At 44.4% G+C, this 15,497-nt stretch overlaps 1 protein-coding gene across 1 annotated transcript in view; it reads right to left on the bottom strand.

Moving 5' to 3' along the window:
- LOC126466320 (uncharacterized) overlaps nt 1–15,497 on the bottom strand; it is a 597,202-nt gene that overhangs the window by 447,313 nt on the left and 134,392 nt on the right. The gene's annotated exons all lie outside the window — the stretch shown is intronic.

Genomic DNA, 15,497 nt, shown 5'->3' with positions numbered 1-15,497 from the left:
CAGCTCCACATCAGCAGGAGAAATCACTGGACATTAATTTCTGGCCAACCACTGTTCGCCCTCCCTCCGAACACCCATACCAACAGCGAACAATAAACAAAAAGTACCATGTTTATCTAGTTTAAGACATTTTATTTTTAAGTAACAATTTTCTGTATGTATAAATGCCTGAAGATGAGCAGAACATGCTCGAAACGCGTTGCAATATGTTAAATGAAACATAAAACAAAGAAAAGTTGCAGAAAATACAAATAAATACGCTCGTGCTCATAAATAAAGGATAATTGCAGAATGCGGTGCCACACAACGTGGCACTATACAGAACTGGCGCTAATACCATAGGCACATAGGGAACACACGCGACACAGATCTGTAAGTCCACGGTATTGGTGATAAGCTGAGAAAACCATCCCGAAACACATATGTTACGAAACGCCACTGTTTCCTGCGCATGTACCCCGACATCAATATGGGATATGACCACCATGCACACATACACAGGCCGCACAACGGACTGGCATACTCTGGATCAGGTGGTCGAGCAGCTGCTGGGGTATAGCCTCCCATTCTTGCACCAGTGCCTGTCGGAGCTCCTGAAGTGTCGTAGGGGTTAGAAGACGTGCAGCGATACGTCGACCGAGAGCATCCCAGACGTGCTCGACGGGGTTTAGGTTTGGAAAAGAGGCAGGCCACTCCATTCACCTGATATCTTCTGTTTCAAGGTACTGCTCCACGATGGCAGCTCGGTGGGGCCGTGCGTTATCAGGAAGGTGGTGCCCACTGCACCCCTGAAAAGGCGGACATACTGGTGCAAAATGACGTCCCGATACACCTGACCTATTACAGTTCCTCTGTCAAAGACATGCAGTGGTGTATGTGCACCAATCATAATCCCACCCCACACCATCAAACCACGACCTCCATACAGTTCCCTTTCAAGGACATTAAGGGGCTGGTATCTGGTTCCTGGTTCACGTCAGATGAAAACCCGGCGAGAACCACTGTTCGGACTATACCTGGACTCGTCCGTGAACATAGCCTGGGACCACTGTTCCAATGACCATGTATTGTGTCCTTGACACTAGGCTTTACGGGCTCTCCTGTGACCAGGGGCCAGTGGAATGCACCTTGCAGGTCTCCGGGTGAATAAACCATGTCTGTTCAGTCGTCTGTAGACTGTGTGTCTGGAGACAACTGTACCGGTGGCAGCGGTACTGTCCCGACCAAGGCCGCCTGCAGTACTCCGTGGCCGTCTGCGGGCACTGATGGTGCGATATCGGTCTCCTTGTGGTGTTGTACACTGTGGATGTTCCGTACTGTAGCGCCTGGACACATTTCATGTCTGCTGCCATAATCTTGAGATCACATTCTGTGGCACATGCAGGGTCCGTGCTACAACCTGCTGTGTTTGACCAGCCTCCAGTCGCCATAGTGTTCTACCCCTCATAACGTCATCAATATGTGTTCTTTGAGCCATTTTCAACACACAGGCACCATTAGTACGTCTGAAAACGTCTGCACATTTACTCGCTGCACCGTACTCTGAGATGCACCAACACACCTTTGCGTATGTGGACTGCTGCCAGCGCCACCGTGCGACGACCGCAGGTCAGATGTACCGCATGGTCATACCCCGAGGTGATTTAAACCCGCAAACCGCCCACCAGAGCGTTGTTTCAGCATTATCCTTAATTTATGAGCATGAGTGTAATTACTCTCAATTCTCCTACAAATTTATACATGCATTCTTCCCACTAAACAGTGAACGCACAGTAAGTAAACCTTCGTTGTTTCCTACCCTTCCTGGTGTTGCAATTTTAATCACGGCGCAGTGAAGGAGAGCCAAGTGGCAAAGCTGTAAGCGGTGCCAAGCAGTCACCGGCGGTGCTGATAGCGGCGGTAAACAAAGTCCGCGACGTGCAAGGACGCCGTGCCTGCCGTAATCGCTAATTATGCCATCGCGTCGTCAATCGCAGTCTTCCCTCCGGGAGACGGAGGCCTTCCGGGACAATGCGATCCGCTCGCTGATGTAGGAGAAACAACTTTTCTTCCCGTCGGGCGAAGTAGCACAGTGTTGCAGACAATGGATTCATCTTTGAGACAAATTTTACGCCCGTTCGTCTCCCTGGTCTGTGACTGGATAAAAAAAAAAATTCTTGACAGGCAGCACGCAGCACGTTATCCTGGATGGATAGCTATCGGCTAAAATAGTAGCTGGTGTGCCTCAAGGGACTGTAAGAGGACCGTCGCTGTTCATGTTATACAAAGACGACTTAGGGAATAGTACCAGTTGCTGTTTCAAGCTTTCCACAGGGGATGCAGCTGTCGACGAGGAAATTATGAACGGTAAAAGTTAAACAATATCGTTAGATCTTGACGAAATATCTATTTGGTACAAAGACAGCACCTTGTTATTTCTGTAGGGAAATGAAAAGTTGTTGGAGTTTTACGAAATAGTCTGTGATACTCGCTCCCTGTAATCGTATACCCGATAGATGTACAACCCCTGTTACAACTTGTTTTGTTTGTTCGATACGAGTAACGCCTTACAGGGCGCATTGCGCCGTCAAATATCTCGTCACAAGATGCATTGTGCCGCGCGCAGTGGCCGCGCGGTTTGAGGCGCATCCCGCCGGAGTCTCGAGTCCTCCCTCGGGCATGTGTGTGACTGTTCTTCTTAGCATACATCTACATGGATACTATGCAAAACACATTTAAGTGCCTGGCAGAGGGTTCATCGAATCACCTTCACAGTTCTCTATTATTCCAATCTCGTATAGCGCGCGGAAAGAATGAATCTTTCCGTACGAGCTCTGATTTCCATTATTTTATCTTGGTGATCGTTCCTTCCAATGTAGTTCGGTGTCAACAAAATATTTTCGCATTCGGAGGAGAAAGTTGGCGATTGGAATTTCGTGAGAAGCTTCCGCCGCAACGAAAAACGCCTTTCTTTTTAATGATTTCCAGACCAAACCCTGTATCAGTTCTGTGACACTCTCTCCCATATTTCGTGATAATATAAAACGTGCTGCCTTTCTTTGAACTTTTTCGATGTACTCCGTCAGTCCTATCTGGTAAGGATCCCACACTGCGCAGCAGTATTCTAAAAGAGGACGGACGAGCGTAGTGTAGGCAGTCTCCTTAGTAGGTCTGTTACATTTGTAAGCGTCTTGCCAATAAAACGCAGTCTTTGGTTAGCCTTACCCACGAAATTTTCTGTGTGTTCCTTCCAATTTAAGTTGTTCGTTATTGTAATACCTAGGTATTTAGTTTAATTTACGGCTTTTAGATTACACTGATGTATCGTGTAACCGAAGCTTAACGATTTCCTTTTAGCACTCATGTGGATGACCTCACACTTTTGGTTATTTAGGGTCAACTGCCACTTTTCGCACCATTCAGATATCTTTTCTACATCGTTTTGCTGTTTGTTTTAATCTTCTGATAAACGACAGCGTCGTCTGCAAACAACCGAAGACGGCTGCTCAGATTGTCTCCAAAATCGTTTATATAGATAAGGAACAGCAAATGACGTATAACACTACCTTGGGGAACGCCAGAAATCACTTCTGTTTTACTCGATGACTTTCCATCAATTACTACGAACTGCGACCTCCCTGACAGGAAATCACAAATCCAGTCACATAACTGAGACGATATTCCATAAGCACGCAATTTCACTACGAGCCGCTTGTGTGGTACAGTATCAAAAGCCTTCCGGAAATCCAGAAATACGGAATCGATCTAAAATCCCTTGTCAATAGCACTCAACACTTCGTGTGAATAAAGAGCTACTTGTGTTTCACAGGATCGATGTTTTCTAAACCCATGTTGACTGTGTGTCAATAGACCGTTTTCTTCCAGGTAATTCTTAATGTTCGAACACAATATATGTTCTAAAATCCTGCTGCATATCGACGTTAACGATATGGGCCTGTAATTTAGTGGATTACTCCTACTACCTTTCTTGAATATTGGTGTGACCTGTGCAACCTTCCAGTCTTTGGGTACTGATCTTTCGTCGAGCGAACGGTTCTATATGATTGTTAAGTACGGAGCTAATGCATCAGCATACTCCGAAAGGAACCGAATTGGTATACAGTCTGGACCAGAAGACTTGCTTTTATTAAGTGATTCAAGTTGCTTCACTACTCCGAGGATATTTACTTCTACGTTACTCATGTTGGCAGCTGTTCTCGATTCGAATTCTGGACTATTTACTTCGTCTTCTTTTGGGAAGGCATTTTGGAAGGCTGTGCTTAGAAACTCTGATTTGGCTGCTCAGCATAAGTTAGTTTAAGTAGCGTGTAAGTCTAGGGACCGATGGCCTCTGCAGTTTGGTCCCTTAGGAATTCACACACATTGCATTGTGCCGAAGATCATCGTCTCTCGTAGCAACGTTCACATATGACCCCTATTATTTCCGCGATATGTTTTTATCATTAATGTTAATGGAATTGGATAACTTTGAGTTGAGTTATTAATGTGAAGTTCTTGAATATTTGTCGGCTTAACATTGAGGAGAGGAAAGGTTACGTTTAGCGAGAGCTGGTGATAGATTGTTCACATCGAGTGAATTTACTGAGATAAGAAAAACTGTTTTTATCAAATAAAATGTTTGTCTTTACAAGTTGTAAAGTCAGAGGAAGTCCTCACAAAAAAATTGTAAATAAAATATTAACAGTAGTCACCTCTGCTCTACGTATTCTAATTTCTTTTCCTTCTCACACTGTAGAAAGCCGAAACTGCAAACGAAGATAAATTTATATTCACAGACAACGACGAAGCAGCACCGCATTGTTCGCTTCACGAAGTGAAAGCGTGCTCTTTTCAGTGTCATATTAAAAAGTCACAATCATAGTAACTGATGACATAAATATGTTTGAGAATGACAGTGTAGAGAGAAGAAATACAGTAATTGATTAATCGGCTGTAAATGTTTCTAACAAAAAGGAATTTAACAGTTGCCAAGTAGTAGGTGAAAAATATGCAGTTTTACTGGGGGTCGCTGCTAGAATTTGTTGGCTCAGAAACGCCTTCAAACAGGTTTTTGAAACCTGCGCTTGTAAAATTTCATGTTACGAAAGTATGGAAAATTCCAAGCAATTTTAATTCGACGTTGTTCTGCAAGCTAGCAAGTTATAGCATGACACTGTATAGACGAATAATATATGTTGATTGCGCAATATTTTTCATCAACCACAGTGACGTAACAAATCTATTCGTCACCTACCTTGAAAAGAGACGACTTGTACTTACGCTTAGCTTGCTTCTTCATGTGTAATCCTACTGAGAACAACTCGACTGGTTCAGTCCGGAACCGCGCTGCCGCTACGGTCGCGGGTTCGAATCCTGCCTCGGACATGAATGTGTGTGATGTCCTTAGGTTAGTTAGGTTTAAGTAGTTCTAAGTCCAGGGGACTGATGACCTCAGCTGTTAAGTCCCATAATGCGTAGAGCGAACTCGACTGATATTGATCCAGAGATAGTTGCCTGATTTGGCGACATCAACGATTTTCAAAGGACTGAAAACAAAAAAAGTTGGCGACAAAGTGACTATGACAATCAATTCACCGTTTACGGTACGCAGTTACATAGCAGACAGAGATCGAAGTATGTGTTCACAAATCCCATTATTCTCCAAGTAATAATATTAAAAGCTCTTCTCCACACTTTGAGCATTCTCGTTGCTATCTACGTGCTACGTGGGGCATTCAATACGTGATGAAAAACATTTCTTTCTCGGCCAGTTTCAGTTAAAAAAATACAGAATTTGTTGGGGACATCGTGAAATACTCCCGCTTCAGCTCCTGTGGTTTCATGAAGCTCCGATAGATGGCGGCACTACGCATAGCCTTTAAAATGACGTCTTTAACGGAGGTGTATTCCAAACAGAGAGTTGTCATTGAGTTTCTCTTGGCGGAAAACCTGAGCATTGCAGATATTCATTGGCTCTTGCAGGATGTCTACGGAGTCCCAGCAATGAGCAAAAGCACGGAAAGTCGTTGGGCGCAGCGTATGTCACATCGTAACAAGGTAGAGCAAACCTGTCCGATCTGCCGCATGCCGGCCGGCCACACACAACTGTGACTTCTGCAACGTTGGAACGTGCGGACACACTCATTTGAGGTGATCGACGTATCACAAACATCTCGCTGCTCAACTGCTCGTCTCTGTTGGTAGTGCTGACACACTCGTCCACCAGTTGGGGTACTTACAGGTGTGCCCGCTGGCTTCCTTGCCATCAAACAGAAAATCGTAAAGAGTAAAGAAGGACCATTTGTGCGGGATTGCTTGCGCATTACGAGGCTGATCATGACATTGTTCGTCGAATATTGTCACAGGCGATGAAACATGGGTTCATCACTTCGAACAGAGAAACAACTGCAGTCTATGGAGTGGCGCCACAGTACCTCTATTCCGAAGAAAATGTTCACAGCCGTACCCAAAGCGGATAAGTTCATGGCGACGGTGTTCTGGCACTATTTGATGGACTCCATCATGATGCAACGATCAACTTGGAAGTATATTGTGATAGTTTCAGAAAATCGAAGCAACGAATTCAGCGTGTTCGCCATCACTGAAGTGCAAACGAACTATTTCTTCCTGTTCATGACAACGCAAGGCCTCAAACAGGTCTGCTCATCCGAGAGTTGGCCCTACCTCATAAAATGTGTTCCTTCTCAACTACCCTACAGCCCGGATCTCGCATTTTCCAACTTCCATCGGTTTGGCCCAATGAAGGCTGATGGGGAGGTTACTGATGCCATAAGACGTTGGCTCCAATGTCTACCAGTAGAGTGGTGCGATGCGGGCATACAGTCCCTCGCAGTAAGGTGGCAAAAGCCGTGGGATTGAAATGAGATTAAGTTGAAAAAATGTGATTTCGTAGGCAAAAGATTGCTGAATAATATGGTGTATTGCGACCCAAAAGAAAACCAGTCTGCTTTCACAAAAATATGTGTTGCATTTCTTATGAACGGCCTCGTACATAGTACGGCACCGCAGCCTTCACACACCACAGGTGCAGGTAAAGTGCTTTTAATCACATGCGTGTGATTATATGCTGTGCCATTGAACTTTTGTCTGGAGAGACAAACGGAGAACCAAAAGCCACATTAAAAACTGTACTTAAGAGGGTTTCAGGAACCATTAGCAACTCCCGTCTCTCAATAAAGAGACTGAAGCATAGTTACGGCTTCTTTCAAACTCGTCACCACTTCGGAAAGACTTGGAAGAAGGGGAAGAAAATTTAATTTTAAGGTGGTATTGGTAGACTGAAGGCTTTCACGACAGTGCTACTGTTAAACCTTTCGGTGTATAGGGTGGTGGTCCACGTAACTGTTCCGTTCCTAACGTTTTCTCTAGAACTGCACTGGACATCTTCAGATGCGTTGCTCTTCCTTTGAGTCTTGCCAGTCGATGATATTGCCGAACACGTTCTCAGGGGACTGACGATTTTCACGTGATACGTGCTTTTTATTTTAAATTGTCAAAGTCACAGTAAGTGACATTGTCCACTACACTACGTTTTTACTCCTTTTCTGGTTTATGAAATTTTCTTGTGTCAGTTTGTGATCGATCTGATTTTGCTTTGGTTGATCCTTTGTTTAAAGAACTATTTGTTTATTTAGTACTGTAGTGAGAAACTGTTGACTTTGAACACAAGAATTCGTCACATTACTGGTTTTACTGACATAATCTGTTAATATTATAGTTTGTAGACTCCCTAGCTGCAGCTTGCAAGTTGTGCGGGACATAAGTTTGCGCATAGGCTTCATCTGTCGAATTGCACGTGCTCTACTGCGAAACTCACCTTGCTTTTTCCTCACGCAATATACTGCGAACTGTGGATGAAGGGCAACAGGCAGATTCCATATTCCTAGATTTCCGGAAAGATTTGACACGGTGCCGCACTGCAGATTATTATCGAAGGTAAGAGCCTACGGGATAGGTTCACAGATACGTGTAATAGAACCCACTACGTGGTCCTCGACGGCGAGTGTTCATCAGAGGCAAAAGAATCGTCAGGAGTGCCCCAAGGAAACGTGATAGGACCGTTATTACTACACTCCTGGAAATGGAAAAAAGAACACATTGACACCGGTGTGTCAGACCCACCATACTTGCTCCGGACACTGCGAGAGGGCTGTACAAGCAATGATCACACGCACGGCACAGCGGACACACCAGGAACCGCGGTGTTGGCCGTCGAATGGCGCTAGCTGCGCAGCATTTGTGCACCGCCGCCGTCAGTGTCAGCCAGTTTGCCGTGGCATACGGAGCTCCATCGCAGTCTTTAACACTGGTAGCATGCCGCGACAGCGTGGACGTGAACCGTATGTGCAGTTGACGGACTTTGAGCGAGGGCGTATAGTGGGCATGCGGGAGGCCGGGTGGACGTACCGCCGAATTGCTCAACACGTGGGGCGTGAGGTCTCCACAGTACATCGATGTTGTCGCCAGTGGTCGGCGGAAGGTGCACGTGCCCGTCGACCTGGGACCGGATCGCAGCGACGATCGGATGCACGCCAAGACCGTAGGATCCTACGCAGTGCCATAGGGGACCGCACCGCCACTTCCCAGCAAATTAGTGACACTGTTGCTCCTGGGGTATCGGCGAGGACCATTCGCAACCGTCTCCATGAAGCTGGGCTACGGTCCCGCACACCGTTAGGCCGTCTTCCGCTCACGCCCCAACATCGTGCAGCCCGCCTCCAGTGGTGTCGCGACAGGCGTGAATGGAGGGACGAATGGAGTGTCGTCTTCAGCGATGAGAGTCGCTTCTGCCTTGGTGCCAATGATGGTCGTATGCGTGTTTGGCGCCGTGCAGGTGAGCGCCACAATCAGGACTGCATACGACCGAGGCACACAGGGCCAACACCCGGCATCATGGTGTGGGGAGCGATCTCCTACACTGGCCGTACACCACTGGTGATCGTCGAGGGGACACTGAATAGTGCACGGTACATCCAAACCGTCATCGAACCCATCGTTCTGCCATTCCTAGACCGGCAAGGGAACTTGCTGTTCCAACAGGACAATGCACGTCCGCATGTATCCCGTGCCACCCAACGTGCTCTAGAAGGTGTAAGTCAACTACCCTGGCCAGCAAGATCTCCGGATCTGTCCCCCATTGAGCATGTTTGGGACTGGATGAAGCGTCGTCTCACGCGGTCTGCACGTCCAGCACGAACGCTGGTCCAACTGAGGCGCCAGGTGGAAATGGCATGGCAAGCCGTTCCACAGGACTACATCCAGCATCTCTACGATCGTCTCCATGGGAGAATAGCAGCCTGCATTGCTGCGAAAGGTGGATATACACTGTACTAGTGCCGACATTGTGCATGCTCTGTTGCCTGTGTCTATGCGCCTGTGGTTCTGTCAGTGTGATCATGTGATGTATCTGACCCCAGGAATGTGTCAATAAAGTTTCCCCTTCCTGGGACAATGAATTCACGGTGTTCTTATTTCAATTTCCAGGAGTGTATTTATAAAAATAAATTATCTGACAGAGTGGGGAGCAGTCTGTGGTTGTTTGCTGATGATGCTATTGTATGCGGAAAGGTGTCGAAATTGAGCTACTGTAGGAGGATACATGATGACTTAGACAAAATTTCTAGTTGGTGTAATAACTGGCAGCTAACTCTAAATGTAGATGGGTAAGAAAGACAGTCATGTCGTTTAAATACCTGGGTGTAATGTTGCAGAGCAATATGATATGGAACGAGCATATAAGGATTGTAGTGGGGAAGGCGAATGGTCGAATTAGGTTTATTGGGAGAATTTCAGGTAAGTGCGGGTCATCTGTAGGGAAGACCGCACATAGGACACCAGTGCGACCTGTTCTTGAGTACTGCTCGAGAGCTTGGGACCCATACCAGATCGGATTACAAGAAGACATCGAAGCAATTCAGAGGGGGGTCGCTAGATTTGCAACGGCAGGTTCGAACAATACGCACATAATACGGACGTGATTCGGGAATTCAAATGGGATTCCCCGGAGAGAAGGCGACTTTCTTTTCGAGGACCACTATTGAGAAAATTTAGAGAACTGGCATTTGAAGCTGACGGCAGAACAAATCAGCTGCCGCCAACATATATTTCGCGTAAGGATCACGAAAGCCAACGCCTTGCCGCAGTGGTAATACCAGTTCTTGTCGGATCACTGACATTAAGCGCTGTTGGGCTGGATTAGCACTTGGATGGGTGAACATCCGGTCTGCCAAGCGCTGTTGGCAAGCGGGGTGCACCCAGCCCTTGTGAGGCAAACTGAGGAGCTACTTTCCTGAGAATTAGCGGCTCCGGTCTGGCAAACTGACATACGGCCGGGAGAGTGGTGTGCTGACCACATGCCCCTCCATACCGCATCCAGTGACGCCTGTGGGCTGAGGATGACACGGCGACCTGTCAGTACCGGTGGGCCTTCATGGCCTGTGGGGGCGGGTTTAGTTTTTAAGGATCACGAAGATAAGATACGAGAAATTACGCTCATACGGAGGCATATAGACAGTCGTGTTTCTTTCGCTCTGTTTGTAAGTGGTACGGGGAAGGAAATGAATTTTACTCATAGTGGATGCTGTTGAACTCCGTGACTGTTCCTTCATACGGTGTAGAAAAATTTCTGCTACCAGTTGCAATAAAGATTATTTACTCGTCACACGACCGGTTTCGGGCTTGTGCCCTTCCTCAGGTGTTTATACATTCATGTACATGTTTATATTTCTGCCGATCAATAAAGATGAAGCATCATTATTATAATTACGTTGTTGCGACAGTTTTTCACTTAGTTGTACATTTGTTATCATTTTCACGTCGATGTTTCAGTTTTATAAAATTTAGCTACATATTTCACTCTTGCGACGTGCACTCGTGACATACACTGTGTTTACATACAAACATATACGCTATATTGATCTCCAGCAATATAAACATGTACATGAATGTATAAACATATGAGGATGGGCACAAGCCCGAAACCGGTCGTACGCGCGCAGACAAAAACAAGGGAAAACAACAGAATGGATAGTTGACACCACTTAAAAAAAAGGAAAAAGAAACACCGCTAGATATCGAAAACGGCAGGTGAAATGTTATGTTACGAAATTACAGACAGATATGGAAACATTGAACCAGTTTTCCACGCGAAGGAAAGCTACATGATTTTGAAATAACGAATTAGACATTTCACTGTAAGTACATTTTCATTTCGTCACGTACTGTATAAAATATTTCAGTGAATTGTTGTGAACCTAAGAAAGCGGTAAGTCGAAAATAACGTAACATTCATGGCCACCAACTTGAAGACGCCTTGCTAAAAAAAGGCAGAACGTGTATTGGTGTACAAATGGAATAAGCAGTTTATCTTCGGAGGAATCCATACTGATATTATACACACTAAAGTAGTCCTGTCTATTACGCTTTCACAACAGATTTTGATAAAATTTGGTTTGACGATAGCTTCAGCGCTGACTAAGAACATAGGCTAATTGAGAAAGTGTTTAGTACAACATATTTATTGATTTGAAGAATATAACGCGAAATATGGAACAATAATCGCTCTTTGAAAAAACTTCTTATTCTTTGACTTTTGAACTTTATCATGTTAACTGTGAAATTGCTTTTAATGTTTAATATGTTTTACATAATACGAGTCAATGTAAAGATTACAACGCTTATACAGCCCTCTATATGTTTAATCCATACTTCTATACTAATATCAGTCAAAAGCCCATCACATTTCAACCGATGAGTGTCATGCGTCTCTTGTTAACTTCAGTGTTGCATTTTCATTTGCGTGAATAGCTCATGGGCTATAGAGTCTCCGTAAGTAGAAAGCCATAGGTCACCGGTTCGAATCCAGCCCGGAGGCAACATTTTGGCCGGCCGAGGTGGCCGAGCGGCTCTAGGCGCTACGGTATGGAACCGCGCGATCGCTACGGTCGCAGGTTCGAATCCTGCCTCGGGCATGGGTGTGTGTGATGTCTTTAGGTTATTTAGGTTTAAGTAGTTCTAAGTCTAGGGGACTGATGACCTCAGATGTTAAGTCCCAGAGTGGTCAGAGCCATTTGAACCATTTTGATAGCTCGAGTTCGGGTGGACAACTGATGCAGAAGCTAACGATTGTTCTTCGCGCGGAATTCTCCTTCACCTGGGAGATGGTGAACGCAAGGAGGAGCCCTAAGCCTTTAAGTGCCATGAGACGATTATGATTATTCACAGGGAGAAAATGAGTAATATATGAGTAATATATGAATAATTGAATATGAAAGGTGGTTACACTGAGCCACGGCGCCAGAGATTGCGCCAAAGAGTATTATTCAGCCGCCTCCACAGGCAGTGCTTGGGGAGAACTCGTAGTAGGCAGTGCTTGCTGAGATGTGATACTGAAAAGTTCTTGTTGAGATGTGATAGTAACGAGTCGGTGTGGAAATATTGTAATGATTGGAGTGATTTTCGTCAATACATGAAGGTAAAAGAAAAAAAATTTTCCTTTTCTTTTTATTATCTCAATGTCTTAAATAATGCAGCATTACAGGTTCAGTCAACAAAGCATCTGGCTTGTGTTCTTGTATCAGAGTGTAATTCTGCTTTCCTTACGCAATTATAGTATTTCTATTTTTTAATTACTTCAGTATAAATGGTATTTAAAATTTCTTGTCTAGTTGAAGAAGAACCGTGCCAGATGTGTACGTTGAGTCACACTCCCACACACAGAACAATTACACTTGTGCTTTGGTTTCGTAGGTTTTATAGTTGCTGGGGACTTAATTAATTAATTGTGTTAACAGGAAATTTTCATTTCATTCTTTGTTGTTGTTCCATGCAGTCAGATTGCGGACAAAAACTAGTCAGGGCCAACCGTTTACGAGACACAGCGTAATCGGACATACAGCTACGAAAAATAAAAATAATTTTCTAATTTATTAATAATTAAGCCCCCATGCAAATATTAATACCGTAATTACTTACAATTTATATGTATGTTTTGCACTACTGAAGGTTTTGTAATACGTGGTACTATATTGTAATCTGTCATGACAAATAAATCAAGCCGGCCGGGGTGGCCGAGCGGTTCTAGGCACTACAGTCGCAGGTTCGAATCCTGCCTCGGGCATGGGTGGGTGTGGTGTCCTTAGGTTAGTTACATTTTTGAAGTGTATCATATCTATGAAAATGCTTTTATCGGTTGATATGCTCTACATAATATGATTCAACGTAATCAGCACAATGCTTATTCAGTTCTCAACTTGTTTAATCCATACTTCCGTACTAATACCTGTATTATTCATTGCGAAAGTAATTCTGTCTGTCACGTTTTCGCGACTGTACCGCTGAACCGATACTGATGATATTTGTTGAAGAGGTAGTTTGAATCCTGAGGAAGAGCACAGGCTACTTTAGAAAGTGGTAGCCTTTTGGGTATTATTAACATTTTTAATATGATGTGGATGGTTTTTAATTTGGTATACATGAGTGGTATGCACATGATGCTATCGCGATGGTCGGCGACTCTTAGCGTTTATAGATTATTCCCTAGCATTACAAATACAATTTTGTTTTGCGAGTGCTTTAAGATATTGAGTTACAACACAACCTGGCATTGCTGGAGAGTTTTGGAGCAGATAGAACAATAAAATCGGATGGTAAGCACGAGAACTTGAAACTATTATAGTAATACTCGCAAACGTAAATCTGATTTAGTGCATGGTTCTAAGAGAGTTCCAGTTGCAAAACTTACTCTATACAACAACCTCAGAGCAATCTCATGTCCGCCGGAACTTTGATGCAGAAGGTCAGGTGGTATTAAGAACTACAGCGCCAATAAGCAGTCACGAGCCCATCGCATTTTAGACTCTGAGCGCCATGCATCTCTTGTGGCTTCCAAGATGCTTGAAGACTCGCAATGACGGCACCATTTAAAGGCTGTACGACAAAGAGACAGTCGTACCTTCACATATGGAACGTGAGGGACTTTTAGTGACGATACATTTGATTATGATCTATTAATTGACTATGTTAATCCAGAATGAGATTTTCACCCTGCAGCCGAGTGTGACTATGTTAATCATAAATTAGTCTTTATACGGGAATGTATAAAAAATGTAGGCAATATAATAAATTAAAATGGAACGAAGATGGTCTTACATCCAGTTCTAGATGCATGCTTTCAGATTCGACATACAGCAAAGTAATATGAATCGATTCATTATGTACCTACATATCAGCGCTGCATACATTTTTTATACTGACGTCTCTACATCTCTATATACTCAGACATCTCGTAAAATTACTAAATTACTTACTCGCCATCACTCATCATAACAAAATTTCTGATGTGCGAGGGAAGCAGCGGGTAACAACTTATCCTGAATAATAAAAACGACGGTAAAATATTATACATTCTGACGTGTACAGTAGCACGCATATAGTATGTGCTCCCGTACACCATTCGAAAAATGAAATAGAAAGGGCAGAAATGATACTCCTACAATTTATACATACACACACGATGTCTGAGGAAGTCAGCTGCACGTGTAACTAACTATATGGTTCAAATGGCTTTGAGCACTATGAGACTTAACTTCTGAGTTCATCAGTCCGCTAGAACTTAGAACTACTTAAACCTAACTAACTAAGGACATCACACACACCCATGCCTGAGGCAGGATCGAACCTGCGACTGTAGCGATCGCGCGGTTCCAGGCTGTAGCGCATAGAACCGCTCGGCCACTCCGGCCGGCGTGTAAATATAGACTAAGCAAAACATACAGTAATTTAAGACCACGAAATTTCTCCACGTTCTTAGTAAAGAATTGCGTCTGCTTCTGCAGTACAGCCCCAAATGTTCATCGAATGTTTCTACTTTTTTTTTCTTTTTGCTGCGCTTCACATGACAAGTGAAGGTAAGTTCGTTTACAAATAGCAGAATTATATCTTGTTTGTGGTGCACATGAAAGGCCCTACTAATTGTATAATATATTTAACTTGCGAGAACATCAACTAGCTAGATATTTGTGACTGGTTTCTGGTGGTGGTTAGTGTTTAACGTCCCGTCGACAACGAGGTCATTAGAGACGGAGCGCAAGCTCGGGTTAGGGAAGGATTGGGAAGGAAATCGGCCGTGCCCTTTCAAAGGAACCATCCCGGCATTTGCCTGAAACGAGTTAGGGAAAGCACGGAAAACCTAAATCAGGATGGCTGGAGACGGGATCGAACCGTCGTCCTCCCGAATGCGAGTCCAGTGTGCTAACCACTGCGCCACCTCGCTCGGTGACTGGTTTCTGTTTCTTATGCTAAATTTCCTATGTTTCGTATTACAGTCATATTTATCCGCACAACAATTTGAATAACTGACTGTTAGCGTTTCAATTTAGATGCAGCCATGGGCACACCACAGTCATAATAATCACATTTTGCTGAGCGATGTTGTGTTCAAACACACCTTCAGAGAGATTATGCTTTTGAATAACTGCCGTGGCGGGTGTGGTACATGG

This window comes from Schistocerca serialis, chromosome 1 (genome assembly GCF_023864345.2).
Source record: "Schistocerca serialis cubense isolate TAMUIC-IGC-003099 chromosome 1, iqSchSeri2.2, whole genome shotgun sequence".
Lineage (NCBI taxonomy): Eukaryota > Metazoa > Arthropoda > Insecta > Orthoptera > Acrididae > Schistocerca > Schistocerca serialis.
This window is presented reverse-complemented; position numbering and strand designations above follow the sequence as displayed.